Source organism: Megalobrama amblycephala, linkage group LG6 (assembly GCF_018812025.1).
Source record: "Megalobrama amblycephala isolate DHTTF-2021 linkage group LG6, ASM1881202v1, whole genome shotgun sequence".
Lineage (NCBI taxonomy): Eukaryota > Metazoa > Chordata > Actinopteri > Cypriniformes > Xenocyprididae > Megalobrama > Megalobrama amblycephala.
In genome coordinates, this window is record NC_063049.1 from 15,395,802 (window position 1) to 15,418,325 (window position 22,524).

The 22,524-nt window shown below is 41.1% G+C and overlaps 1 long non-coding RNA gene across 1 annotated transcript; it reads right to left on the bottom strand.

The window, feature by feature from the left end:
* Positions 1–8,594: 8,594 nt before the first annotated feature.
* On the bottom strand, positions 8,595–9,081 carry LOC125269508. Its single transcript, XR_007185129.1, has 3 exons — positions 8,944–9,081; positions 8,748–8,826; positions 8,595–8,640 (listed from the first exon to the last, which is right to left on the bottom strand). It is a non-coding gene; the product is annotated as an uncharacterized LOC125269508 (long non-coding RNA).
* Between the last annotated feature and the right edge of the window lie 13,443 nt (positions 9,082–22,524).

Here is a 22,524-nt window from a genome sequence, read left to right on the forward strand (position 1 = left end):
AGATAGAGCCCGAAATAAAGCGAGGGTAAATATCGGAGTGGCTTTTCCGAAGTGGAGGGAGCTACGTGTCCTGAAAGGATTAAAAACCGATGCAGAGTTAGCCACATTTCTGCTTGACAAGTAAGTATCCCTGCTTGATTTGTTTCATTTTTAAGAACTACACAACTAAGATCATTTCAAAACAGGCCTGCCCGTCCCCTGCCTGATGCTCCGCGCACACCACGGTTTCCTCTTCTCCCCGCCCATTGACTCCTCGAAGTCGCTGTGGGTGTGAATTCCTCGTCAGAGCCCATTGACTCAGTGTCAAAACTCTAGCCGCATAATATACAGATAAAACGTCACGCACTGTGCAAAGCAACTATTGAAACCTACTAATTCACTGGCTTGTCATGTTGCTGAAATAATGTACTAGCAAACCTTATTTAGCATTACATATCGATAGAATAATTACTTGCATACTGTAACGTTAGTTACGGTTATATTACCTTACTAGCTATTTATTACTTATAGAAATAATGCAACATCATATAGTTACATTACATGTATTGCAAAATACGTAATGTTTTGAGGACCAAGTTTGTAGTCAAAGTATGGGCAGGCCACAGTCAATGTAAATCATATTGTTGATGTTTCGTCCGTACCAGTGAATAACTGTTTATCCGCCGTCATCGGTGGCCCTGCTTGCTTACTAGCCTGCGCGTTCACGGCAGGCTCTGTTGTGATGGGGGAGGAGCTGTGGAGGGAGGGCTGTAGCGCAGCATAGAGCAAGGGGGAGTGACCTGTGAGTTGTGCTTGTTCAAATTTTCAGGCTAAGTCAACATTTTCTAAAAACTCCCTACTGCAGCTTTAAGTGCTCCAATACCTGTGATGAGGTATAAGGCAAGATTGTCCAATTTCGCGACAATTATATAGCCTAATAATTGAAACTTTATTATGTAAGTTGAGGAGGAATTTAAAAGGAACCCTAATCTCTCAGGTTAATGGTCATTACTGTTTTTATTACAGGACAAAAAGACATTGAAATTTTAACAAAAAATATTGAATTATATGAAAAAGCCTCTTCTGTTTAGGTTAATTGGACAAAAAGTGAAGGATTTATAATTGGTAATTCTGAAAATTTTACACAACTTCCAGGAGGGTTGCAATAAAAAAAAGACGGACTAAAAATTTTAGGAGTTTTTTTAGGAAATGAACAATTTCAAAAGAAAAGCTGGGAGGGTTTGATAGAAAAGGTGTCTGCCCGATTGTCATAGTGGAGATGGCTATTACCACAATTGTCATATCGAGGAAGACTTCTGGTAGTAAACAATTTGGCTGCTTCTACTTTGTGGCATAGGACTATGGTCATGGAGCACCAGAGGAGTTGATCTCCAATATACAAAGGACAATAGTGAATTTTTTTTTGTTTTTTTTTTTGGAATGGACAGCATTGGACTCGCGCTGCAGTATTATACTTACCAGTACAGGAAGGCGGCCAAGGACTTGTAGCTGGATCATTTATTGAACGAAGAAGGGTGGAAATCGCTTGATGAACTTAAAGAGGCAACGGGCTTGAGATCTTCTTGTCTTGTGTCAAAATTAAAAGAAGAAATTTACAATGCATTGCCAAGTGGATACAGGACATTTATTGCACAAAGACATGAAAATATTCAGGACATGGGGGATCATATGGATTTTCCAGAACTGGCTGTTACTCCAGCAATAAAGGAGGTGGAAGAAGAAGTGGTGGATGCAATGTTGTACTCTAGGACTCCCCAGTTTTGTTCTTTTAAGAGCATGACAAGAAAGTAATGTACAATATTACAGTAAAAATGATCCATTAAGATTCATTGAGAAAACAAAAAGTCTCAAAGTGGCCAGATTTGTTAAGCCCACACTTCCTGATAAGAGACAGGTGGAGAGCCCTATATAAACCTCCTGTGGAGAAATGTACTGGCAATCTACAGTGGAGGATAATTTATGTGTGAGAGATTAAAAGGTACCTTTAAATTGCTTAGGAACTGGTTTAGGAAATTTGATGAGAAATTTTCTGATGAGGTGTTTATTGGATTACATTTTCAAAAAGGAAAAAAATGTGTTTATTAAATTACCTGATTAGAACGGCTAAACTAGCAGTGTGGAAAACACAGAAAAATAAAGGTTTACAATTAGCAACTATAGATCCTGAAGAAATGTTTAAGAGGCTAATAGTGTTACAGATCCCTTGTTCCCCTGGACTCTATTTCCCATGATCCTCCTGTTTCGTCACCTGCACTCACTTCCCTCGTCAGCTCCTCATCATCACTCATCACCTGCACCTGGACTCCATTATCATCACTCCCTTTATATGGCACTCACTCCCTGCACTCCTTGTCCGTTCTCTGTTTGTGTTAGATGCTGTTTTGGTGTACTCTGCCTTTGCTTTCATTAAAGTGTTATATGTTTGTGGAAATCCATGATCTGCCTCATCTCTACACCACCAGCCGTAACAGAAGAACGGACCATTAAACCGCCAGATTTCCACAAGCAACATGGAGACTTTCCCCAGCTCCCTGGCTCCTGCTCCTCCAACACCTCTGGCAACCGGCGATCGCCTCATCGGGCTCCTGCAGGTTGGTCGTTCGCTGGAGAGGTATGTGGAGGAGTTCGTTGAGCTTGCTTTTTTGTCTGACTGGCCTGAAGCATGTTTGATCTCCCTGTTTCTGGATGGACTAGATGATGACACCATCCGTTTTGATGAACCTGATTATCGCTTCTCCTTAAGCGAAACTATCAATTCCATTTTGTGGTTAAATGACTCCAAATTCTATGTTGATTGGGTTCAGGATGGGTGTTTGTCTCTAGTCCATCCAGAAACACGGTTGGCCGGGCTAGTCAGTCAGCCACCGTCTTCCTCCGCATACCCCTCCAGCGAACTTCCTGCCTGTTCTATGCTGGACCCACACTCCTCCGCTGGGTCCAGAAAGCGGAGGAGGAAGAAGAAAGCAGCCCCAGCCCTCTCCGAGCACGCTCCAGCCCTCTCCAGCTCTCTTTGAGTGCGCTTCAGCCTGTCACGAGCCTTCAAATGATGCTGCTTGGCTGATAGACTTTTGGACAGAGCCAGCATCTCCAGTCTCCGCCTAGCCATTATCCCCAGTCTCCGCCGAGCAAGCTTTTCCAGTCTCCGCCGAGCAAGCTTCTCCAGTCTCCGCCGAGCAAGCAGCGCCAGTCTCCGCCGAGCAAGCAGCGCCAGTCTCCGCCGAGCCAGTATCTCCACGCTCAGCCGCCGAGCCAGTATCTCCACGCTCAGCCGCCGAGCCAGTATCTCCAGTCTTCGCCACCGAGCCCTCAGCTCCCTCCGCCGCCAAGCCCTCAGCTCCAGCCGCCGCCGAGCCCTCAGCTCCAGCCGCCACCGAGCCAGCCGCACCAGCCGCTCCAGCCGCCGCCGCCGAGCCAGCCGCCGCCGAGCCCGCTTCTATAATGAACTTTGTTATTGAACTCTCCAGCCCAAAGACTGTTTTCCCTCCCTGCCTCCCTCTCCCGCCTCCTCCTATATGTGTCTGCACTGCACCTCCGCCTCAAGCCTCCTCACCCAGATCTCCACCTCGGCCTCTGGTCGATTACCTTCACCCTGGCTCCAAACCTCCCTCTCCTCCACCGTTGCCCATCAGTCCACCAGTCTCACCAGTCTCCATCCTGCCTCCACTCACACCTTGGTCCCTCGTCAGCCTGCCCTCCCCTCTGGACTGCACTCCTCCGTCTCCGCTCCGTCCCTCCGTCCCTCGGTTCCAGTTGGCCTCCTCACTCCCTCCGGTGTTCACTTTGTTGTCTGTCGTCCGTCTTCAACTGCGGCCTTCTGGAGCTCCGGCTGCGCTTCGGTCGGCGGAGCCGCGGGTTCCGCCATCTCCCGCCGGTCCTTCAGCGCTGCCTGGGCTCGACAGCATGCTGCCTTCGGCCCCTGACCCCTCCATGGCTGCCTTCGGCCCCTGACCCGCCATGGCTGCCTTCGGCCCCTGACCCGCCATGGCTGCCCACGGCCCCTGACCCGCCATGGCTTTTGGACCTGCCCTGGAGACCTCCACTCCAGTCTGCTCCTCCCCCTGCACCGGCTTGAGGTCTCCAGGGCGCCCACCCGGGAGGGGGAGGTACTGTTACAAATCCCTTGTTCCCCTGGACTCTATTTCCCATGATCCTCCTGTTTCGTCACCTGCACTCACTTCCCTCGTCAGCTCCTCATCATCACTCATCACCTGCACCTGGACTCCATTATCATCACTCCCTTTATATGGCACTCACTCCCTGCACTCCTTGTCCGTTCTCTGTTTGTGTTAGATGCTGTTTTGGTGTACTCTGCCTTTGCTTTCATTAAAGTGTTACATGTTTGTGGAAATCCGTGATCTGCCTCATCTCTACACCACCAGCCGTAACAAATAGCAGGAAGGCTAAAGATTGAATTTGCATATGTTACGTCTAAAGACGTATTCAATGTGTTTATAATGGGTGTGTGTGTTGGATTTGGTTGTTTGCTTTTTCTCTCTCTCTCCTTTTCTCTTTCTCTCTCGTTATGAGACAGGTGTTCCAATCAGATGGGTTAAATTCGGTCGTGGGTGATTAGATGTTGACGAGAAGGAGTGAGAATATAAGACTTGGTGGAATAGTGGAGAAGAGAGAGAGACTTCCTTTCACCGGGGTAAACACTTCCTCCCTTGGCCCAGACTCATTTGTTGGTGTATTTCTTATATATTGTATATGAGTGAGTGAACTCAGTAGTACAACTCAGGTGTGCTCTTTAACAGAGACAGAATTGACGTTGTTTAATATTCTTTGATTTTGATTATGTTTTACGTTGCCTATGTTTGCTACCCACTACCCACTACTGTTCTTTTTGCATTAAGGGAATGTAGAGGGAGGGTGCCATTTTTGTTTGTACTTCTATATTTTTCTCTTGGTTATGGCCAGGTAGGGAGAGAGGGAAGTTTTATGTATTTTATTTGTGGGTTATCTTTGTCCAGGCAAGTTAGAAAATTATTGGGTTAGTTTGGGTTTTGTTTGTTATGTTGGCCTAGTCCTCCCCTGAAGTTTTGTTCCCAATACCCTTGTTAACATTCTGAGATCCTTTCAATTAAAAGACCCTAATTTTAATTGGTGTTTGTGTTGATTCTGGGATGGGAGGTTGGATTGCCCTGGTTCTCTCTCCAAGACTTTCTTTCTTGAGTTATTTTTATTTATTTTCTTATTTTGTTACTGGCTCCCCACCCCTAGATGGGTAGTTCCCTTTCGAAAGGGAACTTCTACTCTGCGTTGGAAGACGCAATGGGGAACATCACGTGACCCAGGTGTCTGAAAGCAACTATCCAAAAACTCCAATCCCTATTGGCCGGCAACAGCCTATGACGTAATATGGCGCAATCCGGAAGTATAAAGGGGGCGCCTGGAGAAACAGAAGACATCTCTTCGTCTTTCGGTTCTGTTCTGTCTGATTGCGACTATACCAACTCCGGTAGGGTTTTTATATATGCTTACAAACGTTCAAGAGAGTGTGTTCGTCCGTGTCCCAGGGTTTGACACTTGATATGTACATTTTCTGGGCATTTTCTGTCTGGAGAGGAGTGTGCATAGGCAGTGCTTGAGGGCGTTGTCTGTGTGTTTTGTCTGTTTACTGTGAGTGTCTCCCTATTGGGACTCTCCGTTCTCGTTTGGCACTCTTCCCGAGGGAAGAGCTGTCTGCATCTGTGCCTGTTGATTCTGGCCCCATTTGTGCTGAGGCATAACGGTGGCTGCAATCAAGTTTGAGAAAGTTTCTCTCTCTCAGCTTCCCCGGGGTTTACGAGGATGACTGGATGACGATGACGCTCGTGTTTGACATCATCGCGTCCGGCGCGAGCGTTCCTCTGGCTGTTGTGTGTGTGTGGAGCTGCTGTGTGTTTGGGACATGCCTCTCGGCGGGCTGCAGCTGCCGTGAGAGCGCGTTAAGAAAGGGGCCGTGCGCGGACGGCTTGACGAGCGGTTCCTTTCTGTTCATTAATGCAGCAGCTTCCATGACTTTCCATTCCCTTCTGATCTCCGCGTTTGAGATCGGGAGGGCATGGAAAAACCCCTAGCCATTCAGATTTGTATCTGAACCCAGACAGATGGGAGGGGGAAGAAGTGAGAGTGAGATGGGTGATCGATTGTAAACACTGTCGTGTTTGTATCGATTCCCCAGCTACATAGGGCGATTTATATCTGCCCTCTCCTCTTTTTCTTCCACCTCCTGTATATATATATGTATGTACATATTTATATGCATGTGTATATATAAACATTCATCATGCTCAGATGCTTCTTATGGTCAGACTGATGGCTGGGCCCATAGTAATTTCTGTTGGCCCGCTATTTCTGTTTGATAGTAAGAGGATCTTTAGGCTTAAAAGAGCCTTAGATTCCATCCTTTCATGTAAAAAGGAGCATCAGGAGTCTTCGGTCTTTGAGCCGCAGGAGGGTCTATATTTTATTTGTTTAAAATAAGACCTTATTGTCCTGTAGAGTTTTCTGAGCATGTAGTCAGAAAAATTAAGGGGTTTTTGGGCAAACTGAAGTTGATAGGCTGGCTAGTATATATTGTGCAGGCGACAAAAAAGGGCTGCCTCTTAGCCACCTGTTGTTTAGAGTAACTTCTCATCTGTTGTTTTCTAGAGTAGTTTGAGTTATCACTCGTCACTTCAGTTACTATGCATGTTTAGGTCGGCCTTAATCGGCCACCTGGCATTGTTTGCTTGTGAGCTTCACTTTCTTTCTCTTATCCATGAGATTTGGAGGTGAAGCCCAGGCTTCACTAGGCTTGTGGCCCTGTAAGAAGGCCCGTAGTTTAGCGGCCAGGCTAGAGCTAGGTTAGGTGTGTTATTTACATATAACTCTATGTATACTATCCCTTGTCAGGTTGTATAGTTCCTAGTTCTGGCCTCCTCCCGAAGGAGTTGTTAGGCCCATTATCCCCTTGTTTTTGTAGGTGCAATTGTGAGTTTAACAGTTAGGTTGTAGACTGTTTTTAGACTTCCTGATGCTGTTATCTCAGGTGGTAGCCCTTATCTTTGCATAGATAAGTCATGCTGTGTGTGATAGGCCCCACTTTCTAGAACTTTTATGCTATGGAAAATGTGTTTCTTCCTCTGAGCCACTTGTTTTCTTTATCAAGTTTGAGTTAACGTTGCTAGTGTTTAGCATCCATCCTCTATGGCTCAGTACTGATTTGAGAATCTGTATGGAGAGAATTATTTTCCTCTTTGGAAATAGCATATACATTAAAGTGCTGCATTTGCTTTGAAGTTCTAGACTTTTGCCCTACATTGTATGTGAGCTTACTTATGCTGCCACAGGTTAGCACCTGTTCTCATAATAGCAGGCTTTTTCATGTAGCTGCTTTTGGAGACATTGGTGACCTAATATTCCCCATTTGCAGGTTTATTGGTGTTACTGAGTGCATCACCTGTTGGATTGCATACTCAGGGTAGTATAGAACCACTTGAGAAAAGCTGGTTTCTATTAGCTCCCTTTTTGTGATCTTGTTAACAGCTATATTGCATATAACTTTGGTTAATTAGCCTCCTTCTAGTTAGCAATTATATATCTAACAAGTGCTGTTAGTTACAGTGTTTCACGAGCTGAAGCCACGTTGTAGCGTTGCCACATAAGGGGAAGCCAATTATAGCCAATAATAATAATACATTGACTATTATCTGTAAATAGCTTTCTCCTGTATGTTGTTTTCTCCCTATATGTTGTCTGTGTTTTACCCTGCTTTATGCTCCCGCGAGATGTCGCTCGCGCTACGTCGTCACGTGACGTTACGTCATTACAGCGGGACGTTTACAATGTTTTTTTTTCCTTTATAAGGAACCGGCACGCCGGTGTTTGGCAGCGCGTCTTTTCTACATATAAATCTTTTCCCTCTTGCCTTGTTTTCCGACTGTTTTTGTGCTGTGCTGTTTTCTTGCTATCTCTTGTGGAGTATATTGTTTTTTTTCCCGGATTACTCGCCCAAGAGGACTCAAAACAGTTGGATTATACCTGTAGGTATGGATTATACCGGGGTGCCTCAACCTAGGTCCAGATGCTTTATCTCGTGCCTGTGAGCTAGACCAGGTGCACTGCTTAGCCATAACAACATCAAAACATTCGTCAGACATTCCTAATACACTGGATGAAATAGCTCAAGCCCAGAAGAATGACACTACCATATCTCACCTGCAATCAGATAAAAAAATCAGGAAAGTTCAAGGACAGCACATTACCTTTGAGGACCACCAGGGGGTATAGTATCGCCGAGTACCTGTAAGAAACAATGGAGACAAGTTTCAAGTGGTCGTACCTCAGGCATTAATACCAACTTTCCTCCATTACTTCCACGATAACCCTCTGGGGGGACATCTTGGCCGGTTAAAAACACTGCTGAGGCTTTTTGAGGTTGCATGGTGGCCTAGTGTCCGCAAAGACGTCTGGCAATACATCAAGGGCTGCGACACCTGTCAAAAATACAAGCATGACAACACAAAACCAAGTGGCTTCCTACAAAGCACGCAGGTGACAGAACCAGGGCACACGTTGGGAATGGATTTGATGGGGCCATTTCCTCTTAGTAAAAAACAAAATGCTTACCTCCTTATGGTAGTTGACTACTACACAAAATGGGTGGAAATGTTCCCTCTCAGAGATGGCAAGACACAGAAAATCGTCAGAATTCTCAAGGATGAGATCTTCACCCGCTGGGGCGTACCAAAATACAACATATCTGACCGTGGAGCACAATTTACCTCCAATGTTCTGGCCGAGCTCTGCAAGACCTGGGGCATTTCCCAAAAACTCACGACCAGTTATCACCCTCAAACAAACCTGACCGAAAGGATTAACAAGACAGTTAAAACTATGATTGCATCATATGTGGGACAGAACCATCAAACGTGGGACCAGTGGTTATCCGAATTTCGTTTTGCCATCAATACAGCTTACCAGGAAACCACTGGCAAAACTCCAGCAGAGTTGATGCTGGGCAGGCAGCTTCATGGGCCATTGGAGAGGTTGATCTTCAGACCACCTGCACCAGATCAAGCCTCATATCATCTGCTGGAAAGACAGAACATCATGGCAGAAGAGGTAAAATCTAGAATGAAAGTGCAGCAATCCAGACAAGCTAGATACTACAATACCCGTAGGAAAGATGTGCAGTTTCACTCGGGAGATCAAGTCTGGATTAGAACACATCCACTTTCATCAGCCTCAAACAAATACTCTGCTAAGCTAGCGCCCAAGTGGGAGGGACCAGCTGAAATAATCAAAAAAATGGGGCCAATAAATTATACAGTTCGTTGGGGAGACCCACTTAAAACTGAAAATGTAAATGTGGTTAACCTGAAGCGCTGGTATGGACGCTCTCCTCCGACGCCGCAGGCTGGGGGGAGGGATTTATGTAGCGTTGCCACATAAGGGGAAGCCATTTACAGCCAATAATAATAATACATTGACTATTATCTGTAAATAGCTTTCTCCTGTATGTTGTTTTCTCCCTATATGTTGTCTGTGTTTTACCCTGCTTTATGCTCCCGCGAGATGTCGCTTGCGCTATGTCGTCACGTGACGTTACGTCATTACAGCGGGACGTTTACAATGTTTTTTTCCCTTTATAAGGAACCGGCACGCCGGTGTTTGGCAGCGCGTCTTTTCTACATATAAATCTTTTTCCTCTTGCCTCGTTTTCCGTTTTGTGCTGTGCTGTTTTCTCGCCATCTCTTGTGGAGTATATTGTTTTTTTTCCTGGATTACTCGCCCAAGAGGACTCAAAACAGTTGGATTATACCTGTAGGATCCTGCTCACGGACTGGTTGTTTCCCCGGTGAGACTGCTCCTATATAAACTTTGCAACGCGCTGGACTCTAGAGACTTTTCAGACACACACGCACACACACATACACACACACATTTTTTTATCTTGGATGTTTAACCTGTTTTTTTGGTGGTGTACACGGATTGAATTGTAAATACACTTAGGTTTATTGTTGACATCTGTCTCCTGTTGTATTTCTTTTTTTTTGTTTCCTGCTGTTTAAGAGGCGTAAACGTTCCCTTTATTTAGTGTAACTTCCTGGCCTATTAACTGGAGTGTTACAATGTGTCATTAGAATGGTAGGCCCCAACAGGCCTCCTTTCTAGTTCACATGCTGGCACAGTTTGTGTTTTATTCTGTGTGATGAGCAGGGTGGGTGAGAACCGTGTGGGAACGGCGCGAGGCCGGTGACGCAAGTGATAATGAGCATCACCTGCGAGGCGCGCCGGCCTTGCATCTCATGGAGGAGCTCCGGAGGCATAAAAGGAGGAGCGATGACAGTGAAGGACGAGAGAGGACCAGGCCTGGATATTATTTTATGTTTCATTATGTTTGTGTGGCCGGCAGACGTCTGCGAGGGTCTGCCGGCATTACTTTCATTTTGTATTTGTTTATTTATATATAAAATTTTTGTTGAACGTTCGCCGGTTCCCGCCTCCTTCTTCCCACATCTACGAACCGTGTTACATTCTGCAAACAGGCTGAACGCCACTTGTTGCTGAGATTGCAGGCCCCGAGGGGCCTCCTCTTTAACTGCCTTTTGGCAGGATGCCTGGGAATCCGAGAACCCATACCACTGTCGGCCACGCCCCACCTCTGTTGAGTAGGCCTTAAGCAGGCCTCTCGTGGAGTATGGCGGCGTAATGTGCATTCCTTCTCTAAGTAGTGCGTGAAAGGTTTTCCACTGAATGCATGGCCTGATGGTTGATATGGTCTTGGACTGGCTGATGCCACGTGTTTACTATGGTAGGCCCTAATAAGGCCTCCTTTTTAGTTTACATGTTGGCACAGTGTGTGTTATATGGACAAACGAGCTGATTGCCACTTGTTGCTGAGATTGTAGGCCCTATAGGCCTCCTTTTTAGCTGACATTCTGGCAGGATGCTTGTGAATCCAATACCACCATCGGCCACACCCCACCCCACCTTAAGCAGGCCTCTCACCTCTTGGAGTAGGTGGCGTAATATGCACTCCTTCTAGAAACTAATCGTTGAATGCATGGCCTAATGGTTGGTATTGTTATGGTCGCCACCTGTTGATGCCACGTGTTTACTAAGGTAGGCCCTATGGGCCTCCTGCGTGGCATGTTGGAGTTCAGTTATGTACTCCTCTCACTTTAAGAGTAAAAAGGTGCTTTTTCCGAGTAATGTTTCTGAGTGGCTGACCTCTCAGCGTGAGTTCTGGTGGTAGAACCTTACTGAGGTTTGGTTATAACTACATCAGCCTCCTTGAGTCTGGATGGGTTGTCATGTGGGCACTTTGCAGTTTAACTACTGTCATTTAGTCATATGTCCTGCTCCTAGCAAGACAGATGTTCAAGGTGGCCCTCACAAGCCACCATTGAATGTCCTTTCATGATTATGTGCCCACAGTGTGACTGATCATGGGTTGTAGGCTTCCATGAGGCCTCCTCCTGAGGTTCAGCCCTAGGCTGGTTTGTTCTCCCCTGTATCAGGGTTTCTAGCGCACAGTCTGTATTTTTACTCTACAGTTGCTGAACGGCACTTGTCGCTGAGATTGTAGGCCCCACTAGGCCTCCTTTTTAGTTGATCTGTTGGCAGGATGCTTTGGAAAAGACCTGACCACCTTAAAAAGGCCATGCCCCACCTCGACGGATAGGCCCTAATCAGGCCTGTTCACGTTGGGTGGTAGCGTTCTATGTATTTCTTCTGAGGAAGTTTCAATACTAAATACATGGCTTTTGGGTGGACTGGTTATGGCAGCCACTTGCTGATGCCATATGTTTACTAAGATAGGCCTCTTCTCTGCCTCCGGTGTAGCATTTGGAGTTCAGCTGCGTACTCTTCTCGCTGTGAGAATTTGTGGTGCTTTTCCAAGTACTTTGAGTAGCTAGCCCCTCAGGGTGTATGCTGTGGTGAAACCTTACTGAGGTTTGGTTTGAACTGCATCCATCTCCCTGAGCCTGATCTTACATTAGTTGAGCTAATAGCCACCTAGATGTCTAAGGTGGATCTATTCAATGCTCCTAGAGATGGCCACTGGACTTATGCCATATGTCTAAAGGTTGCTAGGCCCTATGGGCCGCCTTTTTCAACATAGTGGTATATGTTGACGTGTATTTCTCTCTGAGAACTTTTATATACACTTCTGGTTGGCCAGGGGCCCAGATGATATTTAACCTCCTTTGTGTCGGTTATTTATCATTCTTCGGTGCCTAAGAACACTGCTACGAGCTGATGCCACGTGTTTGTTGAGGTGATAGGCCCGCACGGGCCTTCTTTGACTATGTGTTGCCATATGTTGTACTCCTCTTGCTTGAAAGACTAAAAAGGTGCTTTTACTGAGTACACTGCTCATTGGATTGTGTTGGGTAGATTATCATGCGGGCACTTTGCAGCCTCTTATGCTGCCATTGAAGTTGCCTGTCTGCTGCCAGCAAGACAGGTGTTCTGGGTGGCCCCTCCAGGCCACTTTCTGAATATACTTCTGTATCATATTCAGTTACTTTCATGCTGTAGGCCTGTTTAGAAAATGAAAGTGAAAAAAAAAAAGATATTTTATATGTTGTAGCCAAATGGTTAGAGAGTCATTGTAACCCGAAGATTGTGGGTTTGAGTCTCAGTATCGGCAGGAAATGTAGGTGAATGAATAGCACTCTCTTCCATTTTCATTACCCACAACTGAGGTGCTTGAGCAAGGCATCTAAACCCAAATGGCTGCCCGGGAGCCACAGCAAAACAGTCTGCCTACTGCTCCGAGTGTGTGTTCACTGTGTGTGTGTGTGTTCAATACTCACTGCTGTGTGTGTGCGCTTGGATGGGTGAAATGCAGAGCACAAATTCCGAGTATGGGACACCATACTTGGCTTCACGTCAATTCCGCTTTCAATCTGATTTTATTTTGAGGGGTTTTCTGTACAATTACTTTAATATTTAATGTTTTTTTTCCACTGTGGGTGAACATTTAAACATAATATATTCCAAAATATATACAAGAGAATAATAGTGTGCAAGTCAAAAATGATTGTGGACAGACATAAACTAATATAATATAAAACTAACATAAGTTTTTAGTGTTCAGTGTTTTAAGGTGAACGGTCCTGCTGACATTTTAATGCTAATCAACAATAGAACACTTGCTTGATAGTCTCATATCTTTATGCATAAGCTCATGTTTATTGTAGTCTGTGCAAAAGTCAGCAGAGATTAAAAGTGTGAAATTATCTCACAGATATGTGAAATGTCCCCTTTGTGGTTGATGTGTGATTTTAGTAATTAATCATGATGTTGCTTAGTTTTTAGCCTAAATTATACCAAAGTGTAAAGTTGTCATCAGGTAAATGAGGCAGAAGATGAACTCTGGTCTCAGTAAAACAGTCCAGGATTGAGTAAGTATATGTGTTTACAACACTACAGGTTATTATTCAGCACATGCAGTAGGGGATCTGTTCTGCAATTCTGAGTGAGAAGTTAAAGTCTTGCATTATATTTTTACCAATTTTCTTTTTCTTTCTATTTGTGAAATTGTCTGCATAGGTGAAAATGATCTCTCACTGTGACAAACACACAATAGCAGCCTGTGTAAGTCAGCTGACCTTACACCCACCTACACACCTCCATCATATTTACCACATCATGTCTATTCACTGTTTATCACTGGCCCCAACTGCTGCAAAACAACAAACTGATACAAACACTTATGTTGTGCAATCAAATTACTTCTTAAAGGGTTAGTTCACCCAAAAATATAAATTCTGTCATTAATTACTCACCATCATGCCCTTCCACATCCATAAGACATTTAAAAGTCATTTGTTCATCTTCAGAATACAAATTAAAGGGTTAGTTCACCCCAAAATTAAAATTCTGTAATTTATTACTTACCCTCATGCCGTTTCACACCCTTAAGAAAACCATCGTTCATCTTCGGAACACAAATTAAGATATTTTGCTTGAAATCCAATGGCTCCGTGAGGCCTCCATAGGAAGCAATGTCACTTCCTCTCTCAAGATCCATAAAGGTACTAAAAACATATTTAAATCGGTTCATGTGAGTACAGTGGTTCAATATCAATATTATAAAGCGACGAGAATATTTTTGGAGCGCCAAAAATAACAAAATAACTATGGCGTTATTTTACTGTCAATTGTCGAGAGCACATTATTGTGACGCGAGAGCATATCAATGTAATGCACGAGCGCAAATCTGTCCGCTCGCCCGCGGATTTCCTCTGCTCTCGCGCAAATCTGTCCGCTCGCGCGCGGATTTCCTTTGCTCTCGCGCAAATCTGGACGCGCGCGCTCAAATATACAGTGCTCTCTTATGAACTGCCTCTCCTCTCGCTCAGATATTGCGTGTGCACGCTCAAACTGTTTCCTGCGTGCTCAAACGTGTCCTGCGCGCTCAAACTGCACATGTGCGCTCACGAATCTCTCCGTGCTCTTGCAGAAATTAATTTGCTTTTGGATTAAATGCTGTCAAAAGTTATAAACCAATCAGAAGAGACGACTGATCCATGAAAATGCTACATGGAATCTTATTGGCTGAGAGTGAACTGCGCCTGGAATTCTTTCGACAAAAATATATATTTTATTTCTTTACAATTTAATAATATTTATCAAATGTAACCTAGTCTAACTGCATCACATTACAGGTCAAACCCCTATTTATCTAAACAAACAAACAAAAAATGTTTCTTAAAGTTATTGTGGTCATATGTTTTGTGTTGAAATTTTTTTTTTTAAAAATAGGTAACATTTTACAATATGGTTTTTATTTGTTAACATTAGTTAATGTATTATCTAACATGAACTAACAATGTGCAATACATTACTGTAATTATTAATCTTTGTTAACGTTAAAAATACAGCTGTTTGTTGGTTGTTTACTTCACAGTGCATTTAATAATGTTAACAAATACAACATTTGATTTTAATAACGTATTAGTAAATGTTGAAATTAACATTAACAAATATTAATAAATGCTGAAGAAGAGCAATTCATTATTAGTTAATGTTAACTAATGCAGTTAAATAATGTTAACGCAACCTTATTGTAAAGTATTACCAACAAACATCTTCTGATTTAAGACCGAACAAGATCAGGGTCAAATCGTCATTCCCTTAATACTTAATGTGGAGATCACATACCACCATAGTCAATTTCTTTTGAGGTCTGGTATAAAACATGACATACAAAAATACCTAAGCTCTTGTGTATGCACGATTAAGCAAAAGAACGCGATCTTATTCCTAAATGACAACGATTCGGTTATGTCTATTAAACCTTTTGAAATTACAATCATACCAGAATATTTAAACCTGCTTTTGCATTGCTGCTGAAAGCAGTGGTCATGTAAGCTATATGTTTTAAACAGCTTCACAAAGTGTTTTCAACAACATACTATTGCTACATCTGTGTTGCAAACATTAAATAATAATGCAAGTATTGCAATAACAATTTATAGTCTGAATATACACTGATTTCAGCAATTAAAATAAGTAGCTAAATGAATGTTGAAACTAATGTTGTTACACTGTTCTGCCAGTAGGTGGTGACCAGTGACTGTTAAAATGTATTTGATGTATCAGAATGTATTTGATGTATCAGAATCATTAATTCCAGACCTCAAAAGAAATTGACTATGGTGGTATGTGATCTCCACATTAAGTATTAAGGGAATGACGATTTGACCCTGATCTTGTTCGGTCTTAAATCAGAAGATGTTTGTTGGTAATACTTTACAATAAGGTTGCGTTAACATTATTTAACTGCATTAGTTAACATTAACTAATAATGAATTGCTCTTCTTCAGCATTTATTAATATTTGTTAATGTTAATTTCAACATTTACTAATACGTTATTAAAATCAAATGTTGTATTTGTTAACATTATTAAATGCACTGTGAAGTAAACAACCAACAAACAGCTGTATTTTTAACGTTAACAAAGATTAATAATTACAGTAATGTATTGCACATTGTTAGTTCATGTTAGATAATACATTAACTAATGTTAACAAATAAAAACCATATTGTAAAATGTTACCTATTTTTTTTAAAAAAAATTTCAACACAAAACGTATGACCACAATAACTTTAAGAAACATTTTTTGTTTGTTTGTTTAGATAAATAGGGGTTTGACCTGTAATGTGATGCAGTTAGACTAGGTTACATTTGATAAATATTATTAAATTGTAAAGAAATAAAATATATATTTTTGTCGAAAGAATTCCAGGCGCAGTTCACTCTCAGCCAATAAGATTCCATGTAGCATTTTCATGGATCAGTCGTCTCTTCTGATTGGTTTATAACTTTTGACAGCATTTAATCCAAAAGCAAATTAATTTCTGCAAGAGCACGGAGAGATTCGTGAGCGCACATGTGCAGTTTGAGCGCGCAGGACACGTTTGAGCACGCAGGAAACAGTTTGAGCGTGCACACGCAATATCTGAGCGAGAGGAGAGGCAGTTCATAAGAGAGCACTGTATATTTGAGCGCGCGCGTCCAGATTTGCGCGAGAGCAAAGGAAATCCGCGCGCGAGCGGACAGATTTGCGCGAGAGCAGAGGAAATCCGCGGGCGAGCGGACAGATTTGCGCTCGCGCATTACATTGATATGCTCTCGCGTCACAATAATGTGCTCTCGACAATTGACAGTAAAATAACGCCATAAATAACGACTTATTTAGTGATGGCCGATTTCAAAACAATGCTTCAGGAAGCATCAGAGCACAGTGAATTAGTGTGTCGAATCTGCTGTTCGGAGCGCCAAAGTCACGTGATTTCACCATTTCATTGTATTTTTGATGTGTTCGTATTCAAACTCCAGTTCTGACCGCATCAAGGGCAAAATACAAACAACACGTGCTGCTGTGCTGGGGGAAACATAGCCTACATACGGCTCACGTGTCTATGGTCTGAACGCAGAGGTGAATGAGCCTCACTTTTGTGACATTTGATTTATCTGCTGTAATGCGATCTCATGCAAACATATTTTCCATTTGTGCTGGTAGATCACAGCAAAACAATCCACGTGCACACAAACCTCTGCTCTGGTCGCGTCGCAGGAAAACGCATTTTTGTGTTGTAGCACTGAGGAAACGAACACCAACTATGTCTCTGAATGACAAGAGACCGAGGCGAGAGAAGTGATACTTCCTCATGCATAATACCGCAATTATAATCGTATGCCTACTACAGTGCAGTGATTGGATTAAATGAACTTTAAGTCATGCATAAATGCAGAAACTGTTGACGTCAGCAAGTTCGACCAGCCCATACTTGGAGCCAACCAGGGGTGAGTTTCCCGAAAGCATCGTTGGTGAACTATGGTCGTAAGTCCCATTGAACTCTATTGGTAACGACGGAACTTACGACCATAGTTCGCTTTGGGAAACGCACCCCTGCACTCCGGATCTTGCCAGTGGTACACGATGACGTCAGATTTTGTGACGTTGCACTGACTTTGCTTTTCAAACCGGAAGACAGAAATCGCTCTGAAAAATGCAAAAATAACTAATTTCAAATTATAAATAAAATTAATGAGTACCTTTAGTGTTTTCAATGATGTGCAGCCTATACATATCTGTTCACAGCTCGAAAAATGTGTTCAGGGGTTTCATGACCCTTTAACCACCATTTTCAAGGTCCAGAAACGTACTAAAGACAACATTAAAACAGTCAACGTGACTGCAGTGGTTCAACCTTAATTTTATGAAGTGATGAGAATACTTTTTTTGTGTGCAAATACAAAACAAAAATAACAACTTTATGTAACAGCATCTTCTCGTCTGTGTCATTCTCATATGTAGTTTACGTTCAGCGCTTCTAGGTTCTACATCAGAATGCTGGCTCAGTATAAGCCAAGGAATTTGGGAAGATGTTTCTCAGTCATGTTCATGGGTTAGAGAATGGGACCATCACAATAATAACTAGATAGAGATAATTTACCATTGTCAGTATTATCAAATAATCAGGATGTTGCCAGGTGAAAAAATAAAGAAAAGATCTGACAGGGTAAACAGAGTGATTGAAAGATTGTTTGTTGCAAATAACTATTTAATACGGTGGCGCATTGCTGCCACATACATATTATTTTTCCACTCACTTATGTCGTTCAAACGACATCTTTTCTCATTCGAACGACATTTTATGTCGTTCAAACTACATCTTTTCTCGTTCAAACGACATCTTTTCTCGTTCAAACGACATATGTCGTTTAAACGACATCTTTTCTCGTTCAAACGACATATTATGTCGTTCAAACGACATCTTTTCTCGTTCAAACGACATATTATTTCGTTCAAACGACATCTTTTCTCGTTCAAACAACAGATTTATGTCGTTCAAACGACATCTTTTGTCGTTAAAACCACATATTTTGTACGTGACGTGTACGAGAAATAACTTTATCTGATCTATAATAGAGAATATAGACTAGCCCTGTGTCTCAATCAGCTCCCTAGTTCAGTAGTCAGGGCACTGACCAGGGAGTCGGCCATTTTAAGGGCTGTCTCAATCGCAGAATCCTTCCAGGGCACTGAAACGTTCGCTCCCTGAAAAGTCCCACAATGCACCGTGAAAACCAGGGAGCATCGATGCTCACTATGCTCCCTTAACGGAAGTTCTGAAGCGCGAAACTTGAATCACATGAGCCAACTCACTACACATAACGATACGCGATAGATGTTTTTAAAAATACAAACCGTTATTTTATTATATTTCAGCATAAGGGTCATTCTACAGAAACGTCCACTTTTCTGTCCCTAGACTTTACAGAAATATTACACTTAAAAAACACTTTAGGATTACAATTTTTTTATATTTTAATATGAAACAATATGTTATTTGAACAATGAAACCTTGTTGAGCCATCAATGTGGCAATATTTGTTTTTTAATTAATTATAAAAATTCCAAGCGCCACAGAAGTGCTCGTCCCCACAGTCATGTACAGAGGGAACGTGCTTTATTTTGAGCTCACAAACAGGTTTTTCTACCATTTCAAATACAATAATGTATGCATAACTATCAAATGTATAATGTAAATGACATAAAAAAAACAAATGCTAAATAAATATTATAAAATTTTTAATGAATGTAGTTGTCCCCTGGTGTTGTGTCACTGGTGTTACCTTTAACAAAAATCTCTTATTTTGAAAGAAAAAAATCACACTGATGGCATCACTTGACTTCCTTCTTCCTATTTCCTGAAGATCAATGAAGAAAGACCAATGAAAAGTCCACTGTCTCTTTTCAGTTATCAGAAATTTTAATTATAAAATCATATTTTCATATGAAGCTTTTAGTTGAAGTCACTGGTGTGACCTACTTTATCGCTAGGGAATTTTAAAAAACTAGAATACAAATGGATTAAATTACTTGATTTAGTGAATATATCATAATTTACAACATGTGGATTGATTCCTTGCAGCAGCCATTTTGTAAAATGCATTTTTCATGAAAAATGTCACTGGTGTTACTGTCACTGGTGTTACCTTTTTATGAAAATATCACTGGTGGTACCGTCACTGGTGTTACCGTTTATAGATAAACTTTATTTAAAGCTATTCATTTAGTTATTTTGCATAAAAAAGCACTAAGATTACATGATTCTAACTTTTCTTTCTCATTGTTAATCCTCCTTTGGTCAGATATGGCTAAATTAAGGGGATTTGGCTAAATTCAGTGCAGCGACTTTACAGACAGTTTTAAAATGTTGTTTATAATCTTTTTCTGACTGCTTTCACTAAGTGTCAATGATAGTCTTTTATTGTACACCAAATGTAAAATTTAGTCCAAACTACTTAATTATAGTTGAAAAATTAAGGATCTTTGGTCCTATGTATACGTCACTGGTGATTCATTGTGTCACTGGTGTTACTGTTTTTTGTCTGTCACATTAAATAAAATGTCATATGTGACATGATAATAATTTTACATTCATTGAATTCTGCTACACTCAAGAATTAAGATGTAAAGGATTGTATCATTACTTGTTTATATAGGTTTTTCAAATATTTTTATTGTTATAGCAAATACATGGTTGCGCAATTGAATTAACATCATTCAATCACACTTTTAACTAACCTGATTAAAATATATAACACATAATCTCCTTATTTCTTGCATTATCATTATTATTCTGTAACTCTGACTGCATGTGCTGAAAAAAATGAGAAATAATATTTCATAAAAATGTTTAAAAATGCCAGAGAAGTAAGGTAACACCAGTGACAAAAAGAGGGGACATGCAGTCTTTAAATAAATGTACAAAAAAAATAAAAAATCATTAAGCTGTCATTTATGTGTATTCATAAAGTCCAAGTGTAATATAATAATGTGTTCTAAGTTTAAATGTTAAAAAAAGAAATACATTTTAAGACATTTTGTCATACCAAAAGTGGACGTTTCTGTAGAATGACCCATAAACATACATTGCTAGACAGGTAATGAACATAATCTAGCTAACATTTATAATTTATTCACGGCTGAAATGTTGCACGTATAAGTAACAAGCAAATACTTAATCATAATGTACTTTAAATAACATTACAAGTAATGTCAGAAAATATCAGCTCTGTTGTTGTTCATAAATACCAGTAGTGATGTTGTAAGATGAGGACATTGTCACGTTGCCGGAAATAGAGTCATAAGTGTCCCAATGTGTAGTGAACCAGCATCTTTTACTGTCCTTATCAGTGCCCGAATTCGTGTACACGATATACTGATTCACGAGCTCGGGAGCTAGGGAACTGATTGAGACACACCCTAGATCAGTGCCTTTATCACACTTCCGCACTCGAAAAGCAGAAGCAAATATAGTGTAAAATACCTTTCAAAGGAATGAACACAATATTATTGTTTTATTGGCCTATATGCAGTTTCTAATAGCCTAATAAAGCACAATTTTATCATTTAGCATTCCTTATTTTCTGGAAAATATAGGTTTATTGGCCTCAATGAGTCTGAGACTCCCGGTCAGAGATTGTGTCTCAGACGACATTAAATATTTTGTGAATATTTGTAAATATTCGTGGCATGACAGGTGGAAAAATGACTATACTGCAGTTCTGTGGATGTTTTGCCTAGGCAAGGTTATTAGCCTTTAGTTAACTAAAATAAATAAATAAACTATTAAAAATATTTATGCTGCAATATGAGAAAATATAAATATTAGTTGAAAATGCTATTTTTAATATAATTTCGTTTTTTTCCCCTGACCTTCAACCGATGCGATCCTTTCATTAACCAACAAGATTGTTAAATTAGAATTAAACGAAATTAGAATGAAGAAAAACAAATCCCATAGTTTTAGGCTATAGCCTATAGATGAAACAACAAAATATGAGGATTCTTGCATCACATGTAGCGCTTGTGTGAAAGGAATAAATAGCCTATTCCTATAGCTAGGCATACACAAAATATATTAAACCTAAATAATGAACATATTAAGAAAATGAAAGAAAAAAAACTGCGACAAGTAGGCTAGACCATCGATGAGTTTCGATTCATTTTTGAGAAGCAAGTCCACGGAAATGAATTGATTGTCTTTATTTTTCAAGCAATGTTATTGTGAGTGTACAAAAATAATAGTTATACCTACAGATTCGAATGGTGTTACTCTTATGACCATAAATGTCTGAGTATTTTAATTGTTTCCGCTTTTATAAGAAAATTCAAATGAACACACCGGCGCCACAGGCGCGCACGCAAGTCTCAGTTTTAGTAGCTACTTGACATTGCAGCCTGTTTATTGTCAAAATAAAATACAGTCAGCCAAATATAGAAAAAGTTACTCTGTTAATTTATTGTCTGTGTATAATCAGAACGTTTAGCTAAATAATAAATAGGCTATAGGCTATTTAACATCCAAAAACTGCACATTTGGATTTATGCCAAATGGGTTCCTATTTCAGTTTAGCTTTAAATTAATTTGTTTTGGCTTGACGTTTATATATTATATTTTTCATTCTTGTTCTGTTTTTCTGAATACCATTAAATTGAAAAGATTTGTAGCGCAAGGGGAACTAAAATAGCCTATGTAGTGATGCCCCCTATGGGATTAAAATGCCAACCTGGAACCGGGCCTGCGGTAAAAACGAATTTTTTACAAAAAATATGCAAAACATGCAATTTAGGCTATTTCCACAACAAATCCTTTAAATTGTTCTATGCAAATAAAATTAATTATATTGGCATTCATTAACCTATATTTTAAGCGAAACAACAACAGCCTAAAATTGCTAAATTTTGTTATAATATTCATTCAAGTTAATTTTACTGTACAAATGCAGAGTTAAAAAAAATAGTGTTTAAAAGATTACATATATTGGAAAAAATGGTAAGTAAATGTTAGCCACATAAAATATAGGTTAGCTAATGAATGCAAATATAATTTGTTTATTTTGACAATAGGCTGCGATGCCAAGTGCTACTAACTGATGGTGTGCGCGTGAGAGAGAGAGAAGGAGGTGGAAAAGAGGGAGAGAGAGAAGCGGATGGGAGGGGTTCGCCGACCCCGGGGCA